We start from the raw sequence: 12857 nt of genomic DNA on the forward strand, positions 1-12857 counted from the left end.
GCTTTGTAACAGGTCACATGTACCAATCACCATCCAAGACCCCTGTCCATAAATAACATGACTTCTAATGTCACTTCCTCTTTCTTTGCTGCTCTGCAGCAGATAAGTACTCACTTTAATTAGCTGATATTTTCAAATGTATATTGCTTGATGTTTTTTCCTTGTAAAGTAATTGCATGCCTTTTTCCTTTTAGACTTTTGTACGTGAAACGATTCTGGAGCGGGAGCGGTCTACACGTTCAGCGCGTAGTCATATTTTTATTTCTCCTCCCTTGTGGCGTTGCGCTGTGGGTTTACGAGCCGATCTCTTCAGAGTTATTCCTCTGGGAGATCGGCTTGTGTGTGTGCATCGTGAACAGCGGAAGGCTCCTCTCTGTTCCCTTTTTTGTGCTTCCTAGACGCCCAGTTTGTTTAAAAAAACGTGGGCAGTAATAATTTAAAGAGGCTTAGCCTAGAGTGCTTCTTTTGGATTACAGGCTGTCCGTCCACATTTTAGTGGGCATTTCCGGCCTATCAGGGGTTTTTGCACTCCCCTATAATATAATTCTGTATTTCCTTGAATTGTTCTTTACATACATACAAGAGAATGGCTCAATGGCCTGAGCATGAATCAGGTTATTACTCTGAGGAGATTGGAAATCAATTGGCGGTAAACCTTGTGGAAGCCCTTGGTACTAGGGTGCAACAGTCTGTCAATGATGCCCTTGTGAAGGCTTTAGGACCTTTTTCTGGACAACTGTTTGATTACGCCCACACCCAGGGCTGGCTTCAGGAACCTCAACTTCAAAATGAAGCGTCTAAATCAAAATCAAAATCAAAAAAATTGGATAAGGGAGTTCATGCGGTTTCCGGTGATGTCCATGCTGATGCATTTGAGAAACTTAGACGTAAACAAGCTAATGAACACAACTATAGTTATAAAAAAGGTTCTGCTTTTTTTCCATCCTCATAAGATAAAACCTCCTCTTGGGATGATTCCGATGACTGGGATGCTCCAGGTCCCAGTAAGAAACCTAAAAAGCAAGCTTCTCCTCTCTGGGTCCTGGATTTTGACCCTACAGAAATTATTCACCCCAGGGTATCCAATTGGGTCCCTTCCCCAGAAGTGGCGAAGTATGTTCAATTCAATATTCGAAGGAGCTTCGATAAAGAGGTACAATCACGCCTTTGGGCAGAATGTCCTAGACGAGATCAAGATGGTAAGGTTACTGACACTCCAGAAATAGACTCTACCATGGTCACCTTCATGAAACAATTTGCTAAAGACCCTATAAAAGGTTTAGATAGGTCTTGGCGTAACTGTCAAGATAAGTTACTTGACTTGTCTGGCCCGGTGACAAAGATTCTTGATATGGCTTTTCTCACTAAGGAATCAGGGACTTCTGTGGACACTAATTTACTGAGTGGTTGGGCTCAAAGAGCCGTTTGCCAACTGGGCAATATGAACTGCGCAATTTCTTCTGCACGTAGAAAGTCCATTCTTATGCATATTAATCCTAAAGTAAATAATTTTGCCTCTTCTGAGGCGGGTCCTTCGGCAGATGGCTTGCTTTTTGGTTCCTCCTTTAATAAAGAGCTGGCTAAGTTCTGTTCTACATTCTCCTCTCTCAACAAGGCACAGATGTCCCTTAAAAAGGTGTTTAAACAAGGCCTTTTCATCAGGGCCGGTTGTTATGGAGGGTGAATGCCTGGCCGAGGAGCTTTCGCAGGTCCTCAGAACTACTACCCCAGAGGGAGAGGACGTTGGTATGGAGACCAATCTGACTCTACCTTCTACCCCACTCGCTCCAGAGGAGGACGCTCCAGGTTTCGTAGAGGACCCCGAAGGGGACAACAAGGAGCAATCCAAGAAGCTGGTTACTCAGGTGAACATTATACCACATTCTGAGTTACTTCTTGGGGGCTGAGTGGGATTGTTTCTGGACAATTTGAGAAAGTTTTCTGGGGATCCTTGGATTCTTCAGACGGTCACAGTTTTTCGTTTGGAGTTTATCAGTACTCCAAAGCAATTCAAAACCCCCCTCTTCAAATGTGTTTTTCCTTGCAGGTCAGACCTTTATAGACTTAGCATTTCAAGCCTTGATCGACAAAGGGGCAGTAAGTTTTTCCTCTCATCACCCGTTCAAATATATCAGACCCATTTTTGTAGTAGACAAAAAAGGCGGGGGTCATCGCCGGGTATTAAATCTAAAAGATTTCAATGTTTGGGTTTTATACAAACACTTCAAAATGGAAGGGATTCACATGTTGAGAGATATTAAAAGGAGACTGGATGGTCATCCTAGACATAAAAGGAAGCTTACCTTTCCATTCCCATTTTTCCCCCCACACAGGAGGTTTTTACAATTCCTTTGTAAGGGCCACTGCCTAGAGTTCAATGCGCTACCTTTTGGCCTGTCATCAGCCCCCTGGTGCTTCACGAAGCTGATGAGACCAGTGGTGGAATGTCTGCGTGGCAAGGGAGTTTGTTTGATCATATACCTGGATGACATTTTACTGATGGCTCAGGATATTCAATCTCTCCTGACTCATTTAGATTGGACAATTTGTCTCTTACAGGATCTTGGTTTCCTTATCAATGTGCAGAAGTTATTGTTGAATCCAGCTCAGGTGATATACTTTCTGGGATTCAAGATAGACTCAGTCCGCTCTCAACTTACTCTTCCTTCTCAGAACATTCGCAATATCAAGAGGGAATTGAGGGCTGCATTGATCAGTCTGACTGTATCATTGAGAGGTTGCCAGGCTAGTGGGCCTTCTAGCCTCATCTATTCAGGCCACTTTTCCAGCTCCCCTTCACTATCGTGCTCTGCAAAGACTCAAGATCTGACACTTGCAGAGTCTGAGCTATTCGGAACTGATTCCGTTAACCGACAAGGTGAAGTCGGAGATTCATTGGTGGGTCCAGCACATGGAAGCCTGGAACTGCAGGGCCATTTTTGGTTCCTACCCAGAGGTGGTGATCGAATCAAATGCCAGTCATTGGGGCTGGGGAGCCCATTGCGGCTCCTTAGTGACAGGGGGTCGATGGTCGAGTTTGGAGCAGATTCTTCACATTAATTGTTTGGAACTTCTAGTGGGCTCTTTTGCCCTAAAGAGTCTATCCCCTCAGAAGAAGGACTGCTGCATATTGTTGAAGATGGACAATATATCAGCAGTGCGATATGTCAACAAATTACGGGGGACGAAGTCCAGGATTCTGGCAGAGATTGCCAAGGACTTCTGGCATTACTGCCTCAGTCATCGACTGGTTGTCTTAGTGGAATATCTTCTGAGTGTTCAGAACACAATAGCGGAGTGGAATTCCAGATTTCTGAGGGATTCCGGTGATTGGAGACCTGATTCGAAAAAAATTCTTCAGATAATCAGAGTGGGGCCTTTGTGAGGTGGATCTTTTTGCGTCTCGCCCCAACTTTCAGATAACAAAATATTTCGGCTGGCATTTGGACCCTCTGGCTCTGGCGAAGGATGCTTTTCTTCAGGATTGGATGCAGTTTCGGGGGTATGCTTTTCTCCCATTTCTGATGATTTCCAGGGTTCTGTCTCATGAACGGTGACAGAAAGTAGAGATTGTCTTGGTGACCCCATTTTGGAGAGCCCAACCGTGGTTCCCAATTGCTCTACATTTAGTTTGTGCTCCCCCGCTTCTCATTCCTCCTCGTCAGGTTCTTCTGATGAGTCCAGAGGGCCTTCAACATCCACTGATCATGTCAGAGAAACTGGTATGGATCGCTTGGATGGTTTCAGGTCGAGATGGAATTCCCCAGGTCTTTAGCAGCAAGCTGCAAATTTCATCAATCAGGCTTGGGCAACAGGCACTCATAAGTGATACTCATCAGCTTGGCGCAGATGGAGTAGTTGGTGTGACGGAAGGGGTATCGATCCCGTGGGGGTCAGACGTTGAGTTGATTGGGAATTTTTTGGCTGAACTCGCAGGTTCAGGTTTGGCATATAGAACAATTAATAATTTCAGATCAGCCATCTCGGCTGGACATGTACATATTGAAGGTAAGCCTGTAGGAGAACACCCCATGGTTTGTAAAGTATTGAAAGGTATCCGTTTGTCAAATCCTCCTCAAGCCAGATATTCTGTTTTATAGGATGTGAACATAATATTAAGATTTATAGACGCTTGGCCTTCAAATAGGTATCTTTCTCGAAAACAGATTTCAGCAAAATTTACTATTTTACTATGTCTGATTTCCTGTAAAAGGGTATCAGATGTCAGAGCTTTGGATTTGGCTGGGAGAGTCTATTCCCCTGACGGTGTTACTTTTACCAATTACCAAGACTAATTGCAGGTCAGTAACTTATCCAATGTTTCCTGATAATTCAAAATTATGTGTAGTCCAATGTTTGAAAGATTATGAGGTGGTTACAGGTGAATTCAGGCAAGATGATAGAGGTCAATTATTAATATCCTTACAGAAACCTTTTAAGCCAGTTTTGTCAGCTACTTTATCGAGATGGATGAAATGGTTAATGAATAAAGCAGGTATAGATACCAAACAAATTGGTGCTCATTCTGCTCGAGGAGCCATGGCTTCCAAGACATATGCTTTAGGTTCTCGTTTAGAGGACATTATGAGGGCAGCAGATTGGTCTTCCGAAACTACTTTTCGTAAATTTGATCACAAACCTGTTGCGGATTTTGCTACTGTGGTATCTGGACAGCTTTAAACTAGCATAATCGGAGCCTCCAGTCCTGAAATAGAATTAATTTCTAGTTTACGCGTCAAGAATTTTCAATTCCATTAAGGACACGGAGGTGATGTTATCCCTCCCATGTATACATTTTTATGTCTCTTATCAGATATATAATTGTATTGAACTGTCAGTATCATATGGTTAGTTATGTTATGTATTTTTTCCCTCCCTTATCTTATTTTAGATTTGCTTACATAATTTCATTTATTTTGAAAGGTATTACCTTCCATTCTTTTTTTGTACTATTCTAGGTTCTGATCAGAAAGCTACGTGAATTTCTCACTGTTCTGTTCTGTTCTGAAGATGACGTTATGGGCTTCGTTATCCTTGGAAATTGCTTCCGGATATGGCTTGAGCTTAGCTTGTGTTTTTTCCAGTTATCCAGTTCTGATGATCGCAGGAACAGTTCATCTGTAAGAAGTTTTGTTTTGGATGTTTGTCGTTTACCTGACTCTGACAAAGAAAGAGGAAGTGACACTAGAGGTCATGTTATTTATGGACTGGGGTCTCGGATGGTGATTGGTACATGTGACCTGTTACAAAGCGTCATGGGTTTTGTCGTTTTTTGTTTTACTGTCTGTTGATTGGCTGCTGTATTGAGACAGTAAAGAAAGGGAAAGCATAATCCTCGCCTCGTGTCCTTACTAGAATAAAAATATTTATAGCTTACGTGTCAAGATTTTCAATTCTATTAAGGACACGGAGGTGAGGATTATGCTTCTCTCTCTTTACTGCAAGTCAAAACAGCAGCCAATCAAAACTTCAATAACAAAAAACTACATTTCCCATGAACCCAGAAAGTCTAATGTCCACCAGTCAGAGGGCTGATCCCTGTACATCATTCTCTGTTAACACAGTCCTTCCTCTTTCTTTGTAATTAAACCAATTAAGTACTTGACTCCTTGGGACTTGAATCCCCTCGAAAGAACCGAAACTCTGGAGATATCATCGACTATCCTCCTGAAGAATACCAATCCTCAACTCGACTTTCGTCTCCATAACACGGCTCAGGCACCTTTGTTTTCTGTACCTAGGAATAAAGAAATACGCAAATAATAGCCTTCTCCTGAAATAATATAATGGGTGGGTATGTAATCATTTAATCATAATGCATAGCAGAAATTCAACAAGATAATTAATACAATACAGTATTTTTTCGGGTGGGATAATCCTCGCCTCCGTGTCCTTAATAGAATTGAAAATTCTTGACACATAAGGTAGAATTTTTTTTATTCTATGTCAGGACCGGAGAGTTCGGATTATGCTAGTTCAAAGCTGATCCACAACTGTTGTGACCACATCTACAATCGGTTTATGATAGAATATTTTAAAAGTGGAACCTGATGACCAATCAACCGCTCTCAGAATGTCCTCTAAACGAGAACCAACAGAGAACGCCTTAGAGGCCATAGCTCCTCTAACTGAGTGTGCGCCAAACATAGAAACATCTATTCCAGCTTCCTCTAAGATCCACTGAACCCAACATGCCAAAGTAGCAACAAAGACGGGGCCAAAAGGTTTCTGTAGAGAAATTAACAATTGCCCTTGTAAATCTCTGCGTATCTCACAAGTTCATTTCTCATAAGCTTTTAAACATTTCACAATACATAATTTCTGATGGTGAGGAAAAGCTGGATAAGAAACATATCTGGAAGCAGTCATTGTATGATTGGAAATAGTAAAAGAAACTCCCGAAGGAGTAAATACTCTACCTGCTATATCCAGTGCACGCACATCTGACACTCTCCGACAGGACAAAAGACACAGTAAAATAGTTAACTTCGCTGAAAGCTGTTTACGAGAAAGATCCTCATTACAAGGCCATGATTTCAAAAACCTTAAGACTATATCCACAGCCTAAAGAGAAGAATATCTAGGTTGAGGTGGCTTAACCATTTTGATCCCACAAAGGAGTTTACAAACTAACAGATGTTCCCCCACAGGTTTCCCTTCTATATTGGGTGACCCGCTGAGATCACCGATCTGAAATTGTTGATGGTTCTGTAGGCTAGACACTGATCGGCTAAGTCAGAAAGAAAATTGCCAGTCATAGGAATGGAGATCCCCATGTGATCAACACTTTGTTAACCACACCAACACGCCCATCTTTTCCAGGAAGACTGATATCTTTTGTGAGTGGAAGGCGCCCAAGATTGGGACAAGAAAAACATTGCTTTGTCCGAAACTCCAGGCATTTGCCACCATCTCCGGAAATTCTCCACGTCATGAGGGAGAACTGCGCCATCCATATCAGAGGATGTGGAGACCCCACTGGATCCAATAGCAGTCGAGGGTCCAGCGGAATCGCAATTGGATAAGCACATGACATTGACATCTCCACTGGAAACTATGGCTGTGCTTTCCAAATGGGAGTCACCAAAATTAATTCCGCTTTCTGTCTCCTCACCTGAGAGAGTACTCTCTCAATCATAACAAAGGGAGGGAATGCATAAAGTATCCCCTTCTCCCAAGACAGCAGAAAAACTTTCGTCCCCGACACCAAAGGATCCAGTCTCCAACTGAAAAAGTGAGCCATTTGAGCATTGAGCCTCGAGGCAAAGAGATCTATCACAGAAGGACCCCAGTGAATATTCAACTTGTTGAAGACTTGAGGATTCAGTTTCCAATCGCTGCCATCCCTGAGAAAGCGGGAGTTCCAATCTGCAATCAGATTGGCTCGACCCGGAATATATTCCGCAGTCACTGAAATGGGATGTTGCAGACAAAACTGAGAAAACTCCTTCACGATTTCCACTAGACCACAGGACCTGGTCCTTCCAAGATGGTTTATATGTTGCACAGCAGAAATGTTGTCCATCCGAAGAAGAATGCAACATTTCGCTTGAGATAGGGAGTGAATTGCAAATGCTCCCGCTAATAATTCCAGGCAGTTGATATGAAGATTCAACTCCTCTTGAGGCCACTGGCCACCTGTCTGGACAGGGCCACAATGAGCACCCCAATCCCAACGGCTGGCGTCCGACTGTATATTCACTTCCGGGCTTGATGCAAAGATGGCTCTGCCGTTCCATGCATTCATGTGTGCCAACCACCAATCGATCTGTGCTCTGCCTTCGTTCAACAGAACAATCTGTTCTGCATAAGGTGAGCTTTTGCGAAGATGCAAAATCTTCAGTCGTTGTAAGGCTCGATAATGAAGAGGTCCTGGAAATATCGCTTGGATGGATGAAGCCAAAGGACCCACTAATCATGCTAGGGTCTTCATTGATATAGTGTGGGAGGCAAGGGCTCTCTCAACTCTTTCTTGATGGAACTCCTCTTTGTCTGAGGCAACAACAATTGGGCTTTGATGGAATCTACCTGAAAGCCTAAGAATTCTATGTCTCTGGAGGGAATCATCACTGACTTGTCTGAATTGATAAGGAACCCTAAGTCCTGAAGAAGCTGGACTGTCCAAGTGAGATGAAGAAGGACCGACTCTTCCGATTGAGCCATGATCAGGATATCGTCTAGATAAATAATGAGACGGACCCCTCTTTCTCTGAGAAGTTGAACCACCGGTCCTAAGAGTCTGGTAAAACATCATGGGGCGGACGAAAGACCAAAAGGAAGAACGGCAAATTATTACCAATACTCTTGCCAGCAGAATTGAAGATACCAGCGGTGCGGTTTCAATATAGGGACTGTAAGATATGCATCCTTGAGATCTAACTATACTAAGAAGTCCCCTTGTTGAAGAAGGTCTCTCAAGAGATGGATGCCTTCCATCTTGAAATGATGGTAAACAACCCATGAATTGAAATCTCTCAGATGGAGAACCAGGCAAGACCCACCACCATTTTTCGGAATGAGAAAAATAGAGCTGACGAACCCTGTAGGAGGCTGACTCGAACGGAAGGTAGCGTGTGTCTGTAGAAGAAGCGCTATCTCGTCGTCCATGAAAGAGCTTTCTGCTTGGGTAAAAAGAATGGGACGAGGAAGAGACCTCTGATGAGGAGGGGCGTAAAACTCTATTCTGTATCCCTGCACTGTCGGGAGAAGCCAAGGGTCTTGAGAAATACATCCCCAGGTTACTACGTGATCCTTCTATCTCCCCTGCAGAAACACTTCTGAAAATGGGATAATTCTCACCTGTAGAAGTTCTGTTGAGGAGTTGGAGCCACCTCTGTTGTTGCGGAAACCATGACGTATACCCCTACGGGCTTTCGTTAGGTAGCACCCCCATCTGGAGTAATAACCTTGGCCCTGCTGGTTGTAACCTCATGAGGTCTGGTTGTATCTGCGGCGTGACGCTCAACCCCTGTAGTGTCCGGCCCTGAGAAAAAGGCTTCTGTTAAACATCTTCCTTATTGAAGATTGAGCCTTGTCTAAAGCGGAGAAAGTGGCAATGTACTTCCCTAAATCCTTGCCGAATTTGTCACTAAAAAGTAAACCATTCGCTAAGGAACCAGCATCATTGGGAGCCAATTCCGCCAGCTTAGGATCAATCTGCATCAAAAAAGAATGCCTGTGTTCTGCACACATATCTTTGTTCGCGTTGCTCAATAAACATACAGCTCGTTGAGCCCATTTCAGCACTGTCTGAGGGTCCAGGTGAGAATTAGATTCTTTGGCTTGAACAGCGAATTCCAAGATCTTCGTGATCGTTCCCGAGATATCCAATAATTTATCCTGGCAACCTTTCCAGGCTCGGTCTAGACCTTTCTTTGGGTCTTTGGAGAATCTCTTTATGAATGTCGCCATATTTGGGTCTAAATTAGGAGTATCTGCCACTTTCCCCATTAACGAAGGACGGGGGCACTCTGAGCGTAAAGTGTTTCGCACATCACGGTCAAAACCCTTTCTGATGTGAATTTGAACATAATGTGCTACCTCTGCACATGAAATCCATTCCAAGGAGTGGGGATGGATTATGCTCTCAGGATCAAATGAAAGAGTGCGAGAAGATGAACTACTCTGTTGTACATTATGAGATTTGCGTTTGCGTTTTACGGTTGGTTTAGGTTCGTCTTGATCTAGATCCAAACCTGAGGAATGAGAGGCAGAGGAAGAGAGACCTTCTGTCAGAATGGATGAATCCAGACCTGTCTCAGGTACCTCCAAACTACGAAAGGACCCATAACCATGATCTTTTATCACTGACGCAGCCATGTGTGCCAAAATATCTGCAGAGGACGAGTGTCCCTTTGAGGCTCCTAGGGCAAAAGCCCACTTCCGAAAGCTGGTCTTGCTGTGACCCAGAGTCAAGAAGAGAGCGTCCTCTCCATTCACGCTGACCAAAACGCATAAGGGGCTGAGTAAAGGGTTTTAATGCGTTAACAAGAGCCTGATTCACGGAGTCCTGGACATGATAGCCCAGCGCGTCCACTAATCTTTCCTCCATATGATGTTCATCATTTGCTTCAGGTTGATCCTGAAGTCTCATCCTCCTCAGCGTAGTACGCCGTGATTAAATGGGGATGTATGAAGGAGTTCCAATGGAGGGGAAAAAACCCCAGCAGGGAGATGTTGTACAAGGTTTGATATAATTATCACAGCTATCATTAACTGTGGAGGGAGCCCCTGCAATTTCCCTAAGGCAATGCCTTGATTCGTTCAAGCGCCCCGTCAGGCGTTCGAGGGCTCAGGAAATTAATTAAGCTTTAAAAAACTTCTAAAAAAAAATGCGTTTCCGAGTGCGCGCACTGCGTTCTCCTCATTCTCATTAGTTATCGGGAGACCGAGGAGAGCGCATGCGCGCCGTTATCATAAAAAGAGGACTACTCCTCTTGACAGTGTCGCGGTCTAGGAGTCCGCTTGACTCCTAAGCTTTAATGGGGGCAACGCCCACCTTCTGTGGAAAAATCCAAAGTAGCCACCCTGGATTACAAAGAGGATTTACGTAACCAAAGCCGTGAATAAACGATCGCGAAGAAGCGATCGAGAACGCGGCTAATTATGGAATTAAGCACTGCGACGCGTGTAGAGCCCGCTCCCGCTCCACGCCTTGAATATATAGTACACACTTTAATGTTAGTATTATTTAAGATCACTTTTTTACAATACAAGAAAATGAGTTATCTGTGGGCTGCAGCAGCAAAGAAAGAGGAAGGACTGTCAGCCCTCTGATTGGTGGACATTTTGACTTCCTGGGTTCATGGGAAATGTAGTTTTTTGTTATCGAAGTTTTAATTGGCTGCTGTTTTCACTTGCAGTAAAGAAGCATAAAGAACCCTCCAATCCTTAATAGCAGTGGACATTCTTGATGTCTGAGCTGGAAAAAAGGTATTCCACCTCAATATGAAGCGGTTCAAATAGCTCAGTGGGAGAGCTTTATACTGAAATTCGAAAGGTCCCAGGTTCGATCCGGGGTTTCGGCAGCAGGCATATTTTAGTCACTGATTAATATTTATTTATAGTTTCCTCCGCACTTCCCGCTGCTGTTGTGTCGTCCCTCCTGCCCCGTCCCCCTCCGCTTTCAAGACATCATTCTTCGCTCCCCACCCTCTGTCCCTTTGCCCACCCTCATTCCTCACCTCAGACCTTCCTCATCCCGTCTGCGGACTCCTCCTCTTCGTCAGTGCGCTGCTGGTGTCTTTGATGCCCAGAACAGGGAGAACATTTTGTTTATTGAAATATGCAGATTAGGCAGCAAATGCTGCATTATTTGGCAAATACGGCAAAAGCCTAATTATGTGGCAAAAACAAAACACCTTGTCCTTTAACAAGAGTTTGATTTTGCTATAAAAACTAGTGTTTTTGTTCTCTAACTCTCTAGCTGTATAAAACCTTGTTCTTGCCGGCTGAGCCGCAGCTTTGTATTAACATGTAAAATAAATAGAATATATACAGAATAGCTAGCTGTTCTTCACTAGGTGTATAAATATAATTACGAGACAGCCACGAACAGCAAAGAAATAAGGACGGTGTTTCGCCCAGGAAGGAGCATCGCGGGAATAGGTTTTAATTTCTAGTTAGTTCAGTGAAATGCCACAAAGAAAAATGTTCTTGGCAGCGGTGGGATTCGAACCCACGCCTCCGGAGAGACTGGAGCCTTAATCCAGCGCCTTAGACCGCTCGGCCACGCTACCACATATCTGAGCCGTTTCTGTGATGTATGTAGAAGCACCAACAGTGAGATGCTGTGTTCTATTCACAGATGACACTAGTATCTGAGCTGGCTAATCTGCATATGGCTCACTATTTAAAGCACACCAACGACCTATGGCAATATAGGACCATATTGCTCGTGTAACTTGTTATGTATTTTTATATCACACAATCCATTTAGTAATCTTTAAAATGGTTTGGATTATCTCAGTGTGATCTGTTGAACATTTATTCTTAATGACTCTAACACTTCATGTTTGTGTGAAGTCCGCCCCATCATGCACTGCTTATGACCTCACATGTAACAGCACACATGACATGTTCATAGTTTGACCACCCGTCCGTAAATTTCACGGACTGCCAGTAATTTCGCCCTGCCGTCCATTGTCCGTGATGAATGGCTTAACGGACGCATTTGTCCTAATTTTAGCCTTTCACCAAAAGGATAATGGACGGCAGGGCGAAATTAGGGGCAGATCAGTTTCCCCAGCTGGAGTGTAAGGGAGGGAGTCTCCTGTGCTTGGAGAGAGGGAGGGGCCGACACATAAGAAACAGACCTTCTTGACAGGGTGTCTCCTTCCCTAAAGAAATGCAAATGTGCACAACAGGTAGATCTGCAAATGTAAAGGGACTTGAAAACCTGCATTGACTTTAAACAAAGGAGTCACTTAAAGCTTTCTGATGGCAAAGATCTTTTCTTTTAGAGAGGTACTGTAATGGTGTTCCAAGGTGAGCTGTGGAGTGTGTGGTTTTAATAGAGTGTTATAATTTTTTTTAGTACTAGGTATAAACTGTATATTATTCAAATCTGTTTTTGAGAAGCACTTTTTTTTATCTAACCGAAATGTAGTTGCACATTTTGTAGCAGCCTATATTATGCTGTAATTGTATTTATATAGCGCCTACTACCCCTGACGAGGCGTCAAATGCACGTTAAAAATAAGGATTTACACATTCACAGTTCTTTCAGGGAACATTTTGAATAGAGTGCAGTGGCATGGAGTGCAGTAGTACAGATTAGAGTGGTGTAGAGTGCAGTGTTGCAGAGTAGAGTGTCAGGGCAGTGGTGTAGAGTGGTACAGAGTACAGTGGTGCAGAGT

At 43.6% G+C, this 12857-nt stretch overlaps 1 non-coding gene across 1 annotated transcript; it reads right to left on the minus strand.

Annotated features, from left to right (window-relative positions):
- Positions 1 to 11656: 11656 nt before the first annotated feature.
- TRNAL-AAG (transfer RNA leucine (anticodon AAG)) lies at positions 11657 to 11738 on the minus strand. Its single transcript has one exon. It is a non-coding gene; the product is annotated as a tRNA-Leu (tRNA).
- Between the last annotated feature and the right edge of the window lie 1119 nt (positions 11739 to 12857).

This window comes from Pleurodeles waltl, unplaced genomic scaffold (assembly GCF_031143425.1).
Source record: "Pleurodeles waltl isolate 20211129_DDA unplaced genomic scaffold, aPleWal1.hap1.20221129 scaffold_70, whole genome shotgun sequence".
NCBI lineage: Eukaryota > Metazoa > Chordata > Amphibia > Caudata > Salamandridae > Pleurodeles > Pleurodeles waltl.